Source organism: Pelodiscus sinensis, chromosome 3 (assembly GCF_052426305.1).
Source record: "Pelodiscus sinensis isolate ZL-2025 chromosome 3, ASM5242630v1, whole genome shotgun sequence".
In the NCBI taxonomy this organism is placed as follows: domain Eukaryota; kingdom Metazoa; phylum Chordata; order Testudines; family Trionychidae; genus Pelodiscus; species Pelodiscus sinensis.
This window is the reverse complement of record NC_143054.1, coordinates 147,927,584-147,943,196: the sequence shown is the minus strand read 5'-3', so window position 1 is coordinate 147,943,196 and position 15,613 is coordinate 147,927,584. Positions and strand designations below refer to the sequence as shown.

The following is a 15,613-nucleotide window of genomic DNA, read 5'->3' as shown; positions in this document are numbered from 1 at the left end:
CCTCCAACCTGGGATAAGGGGGCAACAGTGGGGGTGGGGAGGGGACAACAAAAATACAGAGCTTTAAAGGAGGCTGGGAGCTCTCATATTTGCCACGTGAGAGCTTCTCCACTCAGCCGCACCTCCCCAGAGCAAGGGCCCTTAAGCCATCCACACAGCAAGCTGGCACAAGCCCCTGGGCCAGTGCCTGGTACTGGGGCTTTGTCCTCTGTGCACAGGGTGCGTGTAAGGAGGAGCAGAAGAAAGACGAGGGGCAGGGATGGCATGCGGGTTGGAAAACCTCTTCCCCCTTCCCACCCCCCTTTTGTGTGGCAAATCAAACTTGTTCCCAGGGCAGGAGCCAGGAGGAATCGGGGTCTGTTTTCAAATGTGAAAACTCTGCCATGCCCTGAAAAACTAGCAAGGGCTGGCGGGGGAAAAAGCGCCCCACTCCCCGCTGCCCATCCCTCCAGCGCGGCTAACACCATAGCCTCAGCAGGCCCTCTGCCCAGCCTGTTGCTCACCCTTTCTTCCGCTTCTTGCCGCTCTACCTCACAGGGCTCCACATAGTGTTGCAGTCCCCCCTTGCATGCTTGGCACGGGTGCAGCCTTGTGCCACCGCTCCCCCTTGCTCTAGTCCCCCTCACACTTATTTAGGGGACCATGGGGAGGTGTGGTCTCACCCTTCATGCTCCCCTTCCCTCCACCCCCACTTACGGGCTTGGGCCATCTTTAAGCACAAAACATCCTTCCCTGTCATGTTCCTCTGTGACGCATTTATTACCAAAATACATTCTGTGATGGCAATTTCCATCAAATTATGGAGTTAATTGGATTTTAATTGGGTTGCAGTCAGTGGAAAAACTACACTGATTGATAGTGGAAGGAAGATTCAAATGATTTTAGGTTAGCAGGCTGTATTCTTTATTTTTTACTTGAAAGAAAGCTGATTGCAATCAGAAGAGCAATCATAAATAACATAAATAATAACATCCCTTCAATGGACTCCCAGGGATGTATATTTTATAGTGCTCATGCATGAGATCCCTCAGAAACTGACTTTTCAGAGATTGGAATTTTAAACATTTGTTTTTATACATCAGTGAATTACTGTGAAGTCATCATTGCTTAAATGTCTTTGTCTAATTTATATAGGAAATGGTCATTAGGTTGCAGTTTTCTAATATTTCTCTATTTTTTTCTGAAAAGAAATCAGAGCCAAAAAAAAATGGAATCTTATGCTTACTATCATGGTGACAACCTTCACAATATCAGTATTATAACAGCACTCTGCACTGCACCAGCACCTTTCATCTTGGAATGTCAAAGTGCTTAGCTAGCTGAAGGGTAGCTACTGCATCTGCCCTCTACATTCGTACACTTTGAAAGTTCCTGGCAAATTAAACAGCAATTTTTAATGTGTTTAAAAAAAATATCTTGTAAAGTGATCTCCAGAAAGGGTTGCAAGCCCTTTAAGAGTCTGACTGGAATGGAACTATCAGTTTGGGGAGGGCAAGGAACCTGTTCCTCTTGTGACCATGACTTTCCAGGAGCTTTAGGGTGTTATTGCAGACAGTTTCTCAGCTGAGGATACAGCTGGACTATGTTCTTCTTTCGAAAGGAAATATGCAAATTTTGTGCTAATTTTGCATATCTTCTTCCGATTGCTTTTTCAAAAGCGGTTTTGTCAAAAACGAAAGCAGTTTAGACGCAGTTCTTTAAAAAAACATCCTTTTCCGAAAGAACCCTTCTTCCTCAAAAAATGAGGTGTGAGGGTTCTTTTGAAAAAGGGTTGTTTTTTTTTAAAAGAACCGCGTCTAAACTGCTTTCTTTTTCGACAAAACCGCTTTTGAAAAAGCGATCGGAAGAAGATATGCAAATTAGTGACAATTTGCACATCTCCTTTCAAAAGAAGAACGTAGTCTAGATGTACCCTCAGGCAGCAGGAGCATTGGAGTTCAGAGTTGTTACACAAGGCCCAAATCCAGTTGTGTTTCCTAGAGGGGAAATCTCTCAGTTAAAGTTGCTCAAAGCAGTATTAGCCTCCTTTCTGAACCCTCAGGCAATGTCTAGACTGCAGGCTTCTTTTGGATGAAGCTTTTCTGGAAGAGATCTTCTGAAAAAACTTCTTCCGAAAGAGAGTGTCCACACTGCCAAAGTGAATTGAGAAAATGATCTGCTTTTTCGAAAGATAGAGTCCAGACTGAATGAACGTTATCTCACATGTAAGCAGTAATTGCTATGGATGGAGTGGCCACCAAGGCATCTGTGCTTTTTCCTCTTTCCTCTTCTTTCAAAAGAACTCCCTCTTCCCCGTCCACACATGCCTTTTTCCAAAAGAGCTCTTTCAGTAAAAGGCTTCTTCCTTGTAGAAAGAGGTCTACCAATGTCAGAAAAACCCTTCAGTTCTTTCAATTTTTTTCAAAAGAACATGATTGCAGTGTGAACATAAGTGAATTTTTTTCAGAAAAATGATCATTTTTCCAAAAAAACTATGTAGTGTAGACACATAGCTTCAAAGAGGGGTGTGGGGCAAAGGCTCTGAAAACATGGGCTCAGCAAATGGCAGTATAGCTTCTAAGGGGGCCATGTTAAAAGAGGGGGAAGGTCCATGTGTGCACTGTGGAGGATCCCACTATCTCCAGCCTGCTTCCCCCAGCTTTACAGGGGAAGTAGTTTGTTTGTTTGACACTGCTGGGTTTCATGCTCCTGTTAGGAATCCAGAAGCTTTTGTCTTTAAAAGAAAGATACGGAGGAGAATTCATGGGGAGAAACTTGCACAGTATCCAGCAACTCAGTCCCCTTCCACATCACCATCATAGGCTTTTCTGCCATAATGAACTTTCTGGCCCTAGATCTTTAACAACATTCACTGGCATTCAGTTATTGGATAACTGACATAGGGTAGTTCGTTGAATGGTTCCCATACCTTCTATTTTTAAATATTTGCGCTCTGTTCATGTGCATGCTCCATAGCTGGTATTTATTCCCACTGTATTGGGGCAAGATGTGTTTTCTCCTTCCCCTCAAATGCAGCCATAAATTATGTTATACCTTTGATTATGCTTTGTGAGCGTGCGTGTGTGTGCATCTTCATGCAAGAGAGAGAGCATGCATGTTTTACCAAGTCGGTCTGTTAAGTGTTCTGTGCCTTGAAAACTATGCCATTTAAACATTAGATATTTTAGCTTGGGTGGGAAATTAAAAACTGATTTTGAATGCAATAGAACAACTCAGGTCACCGGTGGAATGGTTCAACATTTTTCTGTTGCCAAATAAACTCATTATGAATGCTTGGAAGGTTTAGATGGAAGCAGTAAGGAGTTTTCTTTGTGATCACAAATTTGTGTCCAAAGTGTAGAGAGAAAACAAGACAGCATAGATTCAGACAATTATATATAGATACAAATTATATTAAAGAGTCACTGGGCTGAAAAGTATGGTCCAGAACATAAGTAGAGCAGATCTGAGCTAGTGCTTTACAGCTCAGGATACAGAATGAGGTCATGCAATGATAGAAAAGACCTAACTGTCCAGTGTCAGTGTATACCTATGCCTTATTGTCCATTAGTGTTTTGCTCTGTTTGGTTTTAGAAGTGCTATTTGATTGGGACTCCCACCAGTTCTTCTGGAAACTATTCCACAGATTAACCATCACACTGCCAGGAAACTTTTTCTGCTGTTTAGCCTACATTTCACCTTCTGTCACTTCTAGCTAGAGTGACTGCCTCTCTCCTTGGATGCTTTGGAAGCTGGGTTTGGGTGAGAGGCTTACTCTAACTCTCTTGGCTTAAATGTGAGGGGACAGTGAGATGAATGCTTTCAAAAAGGGGTGCATTACTTCCACATCACGGGTATGTCTACACTACCCTCCTAATCCGAACTAGCTGTACTCTTCATTCCACGAGGAGTACAGCTAGTTCGGATTAGGAAGCCTAATCCGAACTAGCTACTGCGTGCCGCGTGTAGCCGCGCGGCACGGGGTTCGAACTGCCGGCATTTAAAAATGGCGCCGGCCGGCTTTATGCAAATGAAGCCCGGGAAATTCAAATCCCGGGCTTCATTTGCAATTGCGATATGACTACATTACCCTCCTATTTCGAATTAGGAGGGTAGTGTAGACATACCCCACTTTCCCCCAGGTCTCTCTCAACCTGAATTTGCCAACATTCAGTTTGTGCCACAAAAGCCATATGATCTCCCAATCTGTTTTATCTGATGAAGAGAACTGACCGGATGGAAGGTAGTGATGGGAAAATCCTCATTTTTATGAGGGAATCTGGGGGGGAGGGTCTCAATGTTTGATGTTTAATATTTTTGATGGACTTGATTCAGCTCTCCACATATTTTCTGGCTCCATTTTAAACAACTAAATGCTCCCCTTTCTAGGAGACAAAATTCTTCCTTTCCTGTCTTGTTTTTTAAGCCCTTCAAATATTTGTATACTATTCTGCCCCCTGTCATTTCCCCCTCTGTTGAACCCTACATATTTAATTCTTCTAATATTTCCTCATAAATCATGTTTTGTGTTGTGCTTCTAGTTCTGTCACAGACTGTAGGTGCCCTTGCGCAAGTCATTTAACTTTTCTGTGGCTCTTTCCCGCATCTGTAAATGAGCATAGTAATCCTCCCTAGTTCATAGGTTTGTGTGCAAATCACTGTGGAAGAAAACAAGCCTTCACTCTGCGTTGTGTTTAAGCAACAAGTAGCCAGAGGCAGTTTTATTACGAGCTGCAGCAAGGGAAAAACTGGTTCGGACGGGGGGGGGGGAGACCCCCTCCTCCCGAGGCAGATCTTCGAATACAGGCAGTCCCCGGGTTACATGGATCCGACTTACATCAGATCTCTACTTACAAACGGGGTGAGGCAACCCCACACTAGCTGCTTCCCCCCAGCAGACCAGGGAGACGTGAAGCTAGCGCTCCCCCACAGCAGACCAGGGAGACGCGGAGTGGCTTTTCTCAGCAGACACCTCAGCTTGAGAGTAAAGGACTGAGGGAAGTGAGGTGTGGGAGAATAAAACTGAGCTCTGGAGAAATGTTTGGCTAGAGTTTCCCCTACAATATGTACCAGTTCCGACTTACATACAAATTCAACTTAAGAACCTACAGTCCCTATCTTGTATGTAACCCGGGGACTGCCTGTACAAGCAATTATGAAGCAGTTTATATACTGTCTATTAGATATAATAACAATAACAATTAGTCTCCTTCCCATTACAAACACCAATGGTTAACAGTTATTTAGTTCCACCCAGATGCTCCTTATCTCAAGGTCCCTGCCAGAGTCAGCATTCTATCCTTATCTCCGTATGGAGGCGAGAGGCAAAGGCAGCGTCTAATTACAGATCTCGCGTTGTCAGGCCACAGACTTAGCCTGACTCTTGCTCTCTTGTTAACAAGACCAAGATGTCTGCACACAAATTCCCTTATTCCCCTTTCCTGCCTCCACATCACTCTGATACTCTTGCTTGAATGAGCAATGGGAAGCCTAAAGTAGTATTACATATCCACGCACACATATAATAAATAGTCATAAATCTCAGTCTGTTACTCCATGCCCTGGGGGCTGGATTTCCTCCACGTCCTCTCCTGACTCCATAGATCTTGCCTCTAAACTCAAAGCCCAGTCACTCAGGCTGTGTGTTAGAAAGGATTTGGTCCAGTCTGAAGTATGAGTGAAAGGTATATGAATAAGCATACAGTTATTTTTCAGTAGAGTTGAAAGCTTTCCTAATTTTGAGTCAAGAATAACTCCTTTGCCTTTCAAAGAAGTCAGCAAAAAATCAATTTCCTGAACTTTTTCAGTTCTAAGGCTCTTTTGATCATGATTTTAAAATAATGCATATTTTTCAGCCTTAGATCCTAGTTTTATATGGTAGAGGAACTGGTTGCAAATACTAATTATACATTTTACATAGTTTGAATATATGCACATATTTGTGCTGGAGCATTAATAAGCCTGTGTTCTGGGTCAGTATTAAAGTTTGTTGTGTTGTAGGGAAGGTGCATTTTAACATGAATATCGTCCATAACTGACTGTCTGAACAGTTCAGTCACATAGTGAAATATTTATAGAAATGAGCTGAAGTGGTCATTCCTGTACTTTTACATTTTAATCTACAGCATTCATCACTGTGTTTAGTCTAGATTATATGTAAAGATAGGCAGTATTTTGTACATTTAGACTCTAATTTAGCAACTGAAGAATTGTCACACAGAAATAGTTAGTTGTTGCTATGCAAAGGCAGGGGTTGTTTTCCCAAAGGAAAAATATTTGAGACAATTTAAATTGTTGAAGACTATGTACAATGTAAATCATCTGGGGAGCAATAACTGTTTTAATAGATGCAGCTCTTCACCACCAGAAGAAATTGATGGGGGATTGGCAGTTGATGGCTTTTTTGAATTACGGTTTTTATAAATGCGTGAATTGTATCTCGTTGTAGGATGCCTTTATACAAGTAGCATTTAAAAATCAACACTTAGCTGCCCCATAACATTTGCAGTAGAATGATATTTCCTGTTCTGTGCTCTCACAGGTACCTGGAGTGTATACAATGCTAAGTTTTTAATAGTACTCCCCCCTCCCTCCTTGTGTCACTCTGAAGTATTTGATACCATCTGGCTGATTTCTGAAAACAGAATTAGGTATGCACATTGTCATGGCAGGATGTATTCAATCAGATATTTCCCAGTTTATTTTATAACATGGAGAAAAGAATATTTGACAGTAATGGAGAAAAAAAGATGCAAGAATGACAGGCAAATTCTGATGCCACTTAAGTTAAAAGCCTACCTTTTGATGAGGACTAGGATTCTGTATAAGGTCTATCAAGCTTTTATTAGAACTAGTTGAAATATTTTGATTCTAAAAGTTTTTCCTTCAAATTATTAAAACTAATCAACAAAACAAAAATTGCTAAAATTGAAAAAAAAGGTACGTCTACACTATCACCCTAGTTTCGAACTAAGGTGGTTAATGTAGTCATTCGAAGTTGCAAATGAAGCCCGGGATTTAAATATCCCAGGCTTCATTTGCATCTCGCCGGGCGCCGTCATTTTTAAATCCCCGTTAGTGCTGACTCCGTGCCCGCAGCTACATCAATTTCTTCTGGTGGTGAAGAGCTGCATCTATTAAATCCACTAACGGGGATTTAAAAATGGTGGCGCCCGACAAGCTGCAAATGAAGCCCGGGATAGTTAAATCCTGGGCTTCATTTGCAACTTTGAATGACTACATTAACCACCCTAGTTTGAACTAGGGTGGTAGTGTAGACATACCCAAAGAGATTACCAATATTTTCCATGTATCCTCATGCTCAAAAAGCACTCGTACAGCAGTTTTGGCTAACTGAAAAATTTCATTAACTGTCTCAATAAAATTTTCAAATAGAATTCTGATGAACAGGTTTGTAAAACATTTACTGTTGGTCCATTTAACTCTGGGAAATATTTTACAGTTGGAAAATGGCAAGTAAGTTTGGAAAAAAAAACCCATGATGGACTTGCTTCAGCAACCCTACAATCTTATTTATAAGAGTAAAAAACCTACATGGAAGGAAACTAGCAAAATCTGGCAACCCTGTTTATGGTCAATAAGAACGTAATAATGGCCGTACTGGGTCAGACCATCTAGCCTAGTAGCCTGTCTGGCAATAGTGGCCAGCACCAGATGCCCCAGAAGGGGTGGACTGAAGACAATGATCAAGTGATTTGTCTCCTGCCATCCTTCTCCAGCCTCTGACAAACAGAGTCCAGGGACTCCATTTTTATCCCCTGGCTAAATTAGGTATGCACCTAAATTAGGTTAGGACTTTTATGGACCTAACCTCCATGAAATTATCTAGTTCTCTTTTAAACCTTGTATTAGTCCTAGCCTTCACAGCCTCCTCTGGCAAGGAGTTCCACAGGTTGTCTACACGCTGTGTGAAGAAGAACTTTCTTTTATTAGTTTTAAACCTGCTACCCATTAATTTCATTTGGTGTCCTCTAGTTCTTCTGTTATGGGAACTAATAAATAACTTTTCTTTATTCACCCTCTCCACACCACTCATGATTTTATATACCTCTATCATATCCTCCCTTAGTCTCCTCTTTTCTAAACTGAAAAGTCCCAGTCTCTTTAGCCTCTCTTCATATGGGACCTGTTCCAAATCCCTAATCATTTTAGTTGCCCTTTTCTGAACCCTTTCCAAGGCCAAAATATCGTTTTTGAGGTGAGGAGACCACATCTGTACACAGTATTCAAGATGTGGTCGTACCATAGTTTTACAAGGGGCAGTAAGATATTCTGGGTCTTATTTTCTATCCCTTTCTTAATAATTTCTACCATCCTATTTGCCTTTTTGACCACCACTGCACACTATGTGGAAGTTTTCAGAGAACTATCCACAATAACTCCAAGATCTCTTTCCTGATTCGTCATAGCCAAATTAGCCCCCATCATACGTATAGTTGGGGTTATTTTTTCCAATGTGCATTACTTTACACTTATCCACATTAAATTTCATTTGCCATTTTGTTGCCCAATCACTCAGTTTGGTGAGATCTTTTTGAAGTTCTTCACAGTCTGCTTTTGTCTTGACTATCTTAAACTGTTTAGTATCATCCGCAAACTTTACCACCTCACTGCTTACCCCTTTCTCTAGATCATTTATGAATAAGTTGAACAGGATTGGTCCCAGGACTGACCTTTGGTGCACACTACTAGTTACCCCTCTCCATTCTGAAAATTTACCTTTTATTCCTACCCTTTGTTTCCTGTCTTTTAACCAGTTCTCAATCCATGAAAGGACCTTCCTTCTTATCCCATGACAATGTAATTTACACAAGAGCCTTTCATGAGGGACCTTGTCAAAGGCTTTCTGAAAATCTAAGTATACTATATATACTGGATCCCCCTTGTCTGCATGTTTGTTAACCCCTTCAAAGAACTCAAAGGCTACGTCTACACTGGCCCCCTTCCGGAAGGGGCATGTAAATTTCAGCAGTCGTCGTAGGGAAATCCGCGGGGGATTTAAATATCCCCCGCGGCATTTAAATAAAAATGTCCGCCGCTTTTTTCCGGCTTTTAAAAAAGCCGGAAAAGAGCGTCTAGACTGGCCCCGATCCTCCGGAAAAAGCGCCTTTTTCCGGAGGCTCTTATTCTTACTTTGAAGTAAGAATAAGAGCCTCCGGAAAAAGGCACTTTTTCCGGAGGATCGGGGCCAGTCTAGACGCTCTTTTCCGGCTTTTTTAAAAGCCGGAAAAAAGCGGCGGACATTTTTATTTAAATGCCGCGGGGGATATTTAAATCCCCCGCGGATTTCCCTACGACGACTAGTGAAATTTACATGCCCCTTCCGGAAAAGGGGCCAGTGTAGACGTAGCCTAATAGATTAGTAAGACATGATTTCCCTTTACAGAAACCATGTTGACTTTTGTCCAACAAATTATGTTTTTCTACGTGCCTCACAATTTTATTCTTTACTATTGTTTCGACTAATTTGCTCCGGTACTGAAGTTGCTCCTTTTATATCTCGATCGTCTAGGGGACCCACTTGTTTTTTAGCAGGCTTCCTGCTTCTAATGTACTTAAAAAACATTTTGCTATTTCTTTTAGAGCTTTTGGCTAGCTGTTCCTCAAAATCTTTTTTTGCTTTTCTTATTTCATTTTTATACTTGATTTGACAGTGTTTATGTTCCTTTCTATTTATCTCACTAGGATTGGACTTCCACTTCTTGAAAGATGCCTTTTCGTCCCTCACTGCTTCTTTTACATGGTGGTTAAGCCACGATGACTCTTTTTTAGGTCTCTCACTATGTTATTTAATTTGGGGTATACATTTAAGTTGGGCCTCTATTATGGTGTCTTTAAAAAGTTTTCATGCAGCTTGCAGGGATTTGGCTCTAGTCACTGTGCCTTTTAATTTCTGTTTAACTAACCTCCTCATTTTTGTGTAATTCCTCCTTTTGAAATTAATGCCAGAGTGCTGGACTGCTGAGGTGTTCTTCCCACCACAGTAATGTTAAATGTTATTATATTATGGTCACTATTCCCAAGCGGTCCTGTAACGGTTATCTCCTGGACCTGATCCTGTGCTCCACTCAGGACTTAATTGAGAATTGCCTCTCCCCTTGTGGGTTCCTGTACCAGCTACTCCAAGAAGCAGTCATTTAAGCCATTGAGAAATTTTATCTTTGCTTCTCTTCCTGAGGTGACATGTACCCAGTCAATATGGGGATAATTAAAATCCCCCATTATTATAGAGTCCTTTATTTTGGTAGCCTCTCTAATCCCCCTCAGCATTTCAATGTCAGTATCACTGTCCTGGTCAGGTGGTCGATAATATATCCCTACTGCTAAATTTTTATTATTGGAGCATGGAATTACTATCCATAGTGATTCTATTGAACATGGTGATTCATTTAAGATTATTATTTCATTTGATTCTACATTATCTTTCACATACAGTGCCACTCCGCCACCCACATGGCCTGCTCTAGCCTTCCGATATATTTTATATCTCAGAATGATTGCATCCCACAGATTTTCCTCATTCCACCAGCTTTCAGTGATGCTGATTATGTCAATCTCCTCCTTTAATATGAGGTACTCTAGTTCACCCATCTTATTAGTGTCAGATTCCTAGCATTTGTGTAGAAGCACTTTAAAAAATTGCCACTGTTTATTTGTCTGCCCTTCCCTGATGCATTGGATTCCTTTATATGCGGTTGTTTGTCTGCTCTGGCCCATGGTTTGTCCTCTCCACTCTTCTCTTTCTGACTACAGCCTAGAGAATATCTATCAATGGATTCTTCTCTAAGAGAAGTCTCCATCCAATTTACGTGCTTTTCCACACCAATCGGCTTTCCCTCATCTCTTAGTTTAAAAACTGATGTACGGCCTTTTTAATGTTCAGTGCCAACAGTCTGGTTCCACCCTGGTTTAGGTGGAGTCCATCCTTCCTGTATAGGCTCCCCTCTCCCAAAAGTGTCCCCAGTTCCTAATAAATCCAAACCCCTCTTCCCTACACCATCGTCTCATCCACACATTGAGACTCTGAAACTCTGCTTGCCTACCTAGCCCTGCGCGTGGAACTGGAAGCATTTCCGAGAATGCCTTCTGAAAATGTGTCATGGGCTGCACGCAGAACCCACAGGTTGCCGGTCATTAAATTAGACCATTTAATGTAAAAATGCATTAAGTACTATCTTTTTGCTGAAAATGGAGGATTATGTACCCTTTTAGGCTACATTTTTCCTTGATTCTTTAAAAAAAACCACAAAGAGAATGCCATTTAATGAGATAAGAGAAGATGCAATGTTTATTTACTAAGGTGACATTTTATAAAGACCAAAAATATATAAAGATTCACCTCTAATCTCCAAGCGCTTCCTCTTCTTTTCAGATATTCAGAAATTTTATAAATCAGGCTGTCAGATTCACTACCTGCACTTTGAGTCATCACATAAGTGTGGCTTGTACAGTCCTCCTTCAAGTAAGATACATTTAATTTATTAATTGCTCTTCAGGGTTTCACTGTCACCCAGCAGCAACAGATGAGATATTATTTATGGTGAGTTTTTATCTTGATTAAAGAATGTAAAATCATTGCTTCCTTCACACACTTGTTAAAGTAGTTTAGGCTTGAGCAAGAAAATGATGACACCAGTGATAATGCAGCTCAAGTTCAAAGTACAGCTGTGAAAGAATAGCAGGGAAATGGGACAGTCTTAAACTCCAAAGAACAGGTATTGGCTTTGCTGCTACTATCTGTGATGTAATCTAAAGATGTTTTCTTGGGCTTTCATTTTCTCTGCATCATTCCATTTTAAATCAGTCATCAACGAGCAAGTCCCATGCAGCTGCCCATTTTGGTGAGGGTTTTAAGCTCCCAGTTCACCTGTTTACAACGTTTTAGTGAATACACCCTGCCTGGTGATAAGGGGCATTCATTGCATTTAATCCAATGACAAATGCAGTGGAATAAGTGAGAGAAGTAATCATGGAAAGCTTTTAGTTGGAATGTCATTTGGGAACAGTCCTCTCCAGTTAGCATAAAAGCTTTGTGATGTTCTTTATCAATAACATTCAAAACTGTAATTTGCTTTTGACAGTTACAACATGATTTAGCAGTGACCTTCATATTTTCTTCCTAGACCTTGATTTACTGTAGATTTGCATCCATGAAGGGTACTTCAGAAAGCTAGTGAATTACATATAATGTTATATTTCAGAAAGAGAACACAGTTTATCTGGATTTTTCACTCTTCCTGTTTACCCTCTTAATATACAAAGATGGTAAATAAAAAAATAACATTGGTTGTATCATGCACTCTGGCCAACACATGGGTTAATGTTTTGGTGATGGCAGGAATTCTGGGAGTTTCCTTCCATTAAATTTCCCTCTTTTTTTGCATCCTGAAAGTCCCGTGTTAGACAAATTCTTCTTTCCAACAAGGGTGATCCTCAGTCTAGAGGCCATCAGTATCACCTTGGAGTTGACTGAAGGGATTGCTTGATAGAATTCTGAAGCCCCTGCCAAATTACCTTTCATAGCTAATTGCAGTCACCCATGCATTGGTCAAAACTGTGTTACCCAGCATTTTGAGATCCCTGAATATAGCATTTGTCATTCAAGGCTCTGAAAGCTCCACGCAAAGGTGGGTAAATTGTTACACCTATCTTGTAAATGGCAGTAACTAAAACAGAGAGAGGTTAAGTGACTTCTTGAGGTCACAAAGTGAATCTCAGTGTCACTGAGAAACTAAAACAAGGTTTCTTGGCTCCCACTCCTCTGCCTTATCCACTATGACACATTTTGGTATCACCCTCAACCAGTTTTATTATGATTAATGGAAGAACAGACTGTGTCGATGTACAGAGTTTGATTTACATTGTGATTGGATATTAGTGGTAGAGTGATGAAGGGGGTGGTTAGAATTGATTAAACTACAAAGATTTATTGTCCCATTGCAGCCTGGAGTAATAGTGAGAACTCCTGTTCATGTTAATGCTAAAAACAGTTTTCCACATTGTGCTTCCTACAGCTTGTATTCAATATTTATAGCAACGCCTATCTCATGTTTTTTTTCCTCAGTCTATTATACTGTTACAATTTCAGTACAAGCAAAGATTAGTGTCATCACATAGCAGCATCACTAATAAATAGCAGTAAGCAGGTGTGAACAGAAAGAAACCTGTATTTAGACCAAATGTGTGTCCTTTCCGGTCTTTGGCTTTTCTTGATGACTTGGATAACAATACACTTCAGGCTAAACTTCCTTTCCAGGCTTGACTGTCCCTATGAGTTCCCTTTAACACCACAACTATCCCTGACCCTGTTTCCTCTGCCTCTTAACGCGACATTTCAGGTCCTTATGTGTTCTGGCTGGACTTGATAAAATGCATCCGTTGCTATAGTTCACTCATAAATATATACCATCTCTTTATGTAGGATGATGGCAGGATGCTCCAACAGAGGAGAACTGGAGTCATGTGCAAGGTCTTGGCATCTGCTCTCCTGGTACAGATGCACGTCTGGTAAAATAATCTAAAAAACAAGGGCACTCTCTTTTGTGCCTTTTAATGAAAAGGAATGGTATTAAATGTAGCTGAACACCTGATTAATGGTTGGAAGTGTATTTCATGGCTTGTCAGAGGACAGCTTGTACTTTTGTATTAATTTAAATCCAAAGAGAGGGAGCACTTTAAAAGTTTTCTAACCAACTGAATAGAAAGGTTAGGGTACACTAGAACCATTTCATCTTACAATCCGGGCTGCAGGGCAAACTCTGATTTCTTCCATTTCCTGCACAGCAAGAATGTCGTGATGCAAAAACAAGAGGCCACAAAGAGCCACTGCACAAATGCCAGAAATTCACAGCCCTGCCCTATTGGGAAGGTGTATGCAGTGAGACACTCGTGTCTCAATGGAGAGTGTATGCACAGGGAGAGCCTCTGCACTACAGGGAAACCCCTCTCAGAGGGTGAGCAGATGAACAACACATCTAATGGAGAGGAGAAGGAAAAGACAGAAGCAGAGCTGCGAGGAGACCACCGTCAGTAAGGGGAGACCCATTCTCCTTTGTGACCAAAGGAGACTCATTCCTCAACTATTCACCCAGTTAGACACAGGAGGAAATGCTCCCCCACTCCACCCTGAAGAGCTCACCAGCTGCACTGGTGCTTCTGCTTCAAGGAGTGTCCTTGGGTGCTCCACTTCAGGCAAATGTGAACCCTTTGCTCTGAGACTTTGATGGAAGGGCTAGTCTGGGCCATGCCTGTGTTGTCTCCATCTCATGCCACGATGGTACCTGTTCAGCACACACAGCCCAATCCCCCTCGGTTCCTTCTCAGCTGTCCTTGGTAATAAGAGATCCGTAATACTCAGGATCATTTGTTCTTAGAATTATTTTGGTAGATTAGTTACAGTTACTGACTCGTTCTTTCCCTATTTTAAGGTGACCAGACGTCCTCTGAGGAGGACGGTCCTCCTTTTGAGGGGCTTGTCCTCCCCAATAATTATATCCTCCTTTTGTCCTCCTTTGAAAAAAATTCTCCTTCTTGTCCTACTTTGAAAAAAAAATCCTGCTGTTTTTTAAAGTATCATTATACTGCAATTGAACCCCTGTTAAAAGGCTTAATATACAGTAAAAGTACACTTAGAGGGTATTTATGAAATGTTATTGTTTATTTTGAGCCATTTTAATATAATGTCAATGTGATTTTTTTAGTTGACACAATTAACCCTAAAAATGTCGAAGAAAAGAAAATGCCATTTCAACGAGAATTTTAAAAAGGAATCTCCTTTCATCAGAACTGTGGATGAAACAAGAGATGATTCATTAGTGAAGTCTGTTCGGTGGAATTCAGTGTGGCAGTAGGTGGCCGATCCAACATAACGAAGCATGCTTCATCAAACAAACATCAAAATTCTTTAACATCGGCATCAATGTCCCAGAAAGTTACAGACTTTTTAGGAAGTACATCATTTGGATAAGTCAAAAAGAATTTAGCAGTTGCCGAAGGTCTGACTGCGTACTGGACTGTGATGCACAATCAAAGTTTTCGGAGCATGGACTGTACGTCAAAACTGAATAGAGTACTTTATAATAAAAAATTCCATCGTGCCAGAACTAAAGGAGAGGCTATTATTCGCAACGTTTTTCAAACTTATGTACAAGAGAATTTGAAGAAAGATTTAGATGAAGCTAAATTTGTTACACTTCTTTCGGATGCTCCTGCTGAAGTAACTCTGTATTTTGTTCACAATCAAGCAACTTTGTTCCTGTCAATTATAAAAAGTATTGAAAAAGACCATATAACTTCTACAGAAGTGGGATTGCGTATTAAACAATTAAACAATTAAAGGCGCAACGTCTTGAGTCCAGCTTCCTTTCATTGGTTGTAATTACTAATTTAAACAAATTACAAGAGAGCAATCCGGGAATGAAGAAAGAATTTACGAGGGAGGCGATGAGCTTTTATATAAATGCTCTTGAATATATAGAAAATTGGACTAAGCATGACAACCCAGTGTATGTGTTTGATTGGATTCTGCTGAATGAAGAAATTCAATGGAATAAAAGCCGTGAAACAGTTTTATTCATTGAAGAAAAATTTAGCATCACAATAAAAGACAATTTAT

General features: G+C 40.8%; 1 protein-coding gene across 1 annotated transcript in view; it reads right to left on the bottom strand.

Annotated features, from left to right (window-relative positions):
• RCOR3 (REST corepressor 3) overlaps nt 1-15,613 on the bottom strand; it is a 460,088-nt gene that overhangs the window by 392,295 nt on the left and 52,180 nt on the right. The window lies entirely within an intron of this gene.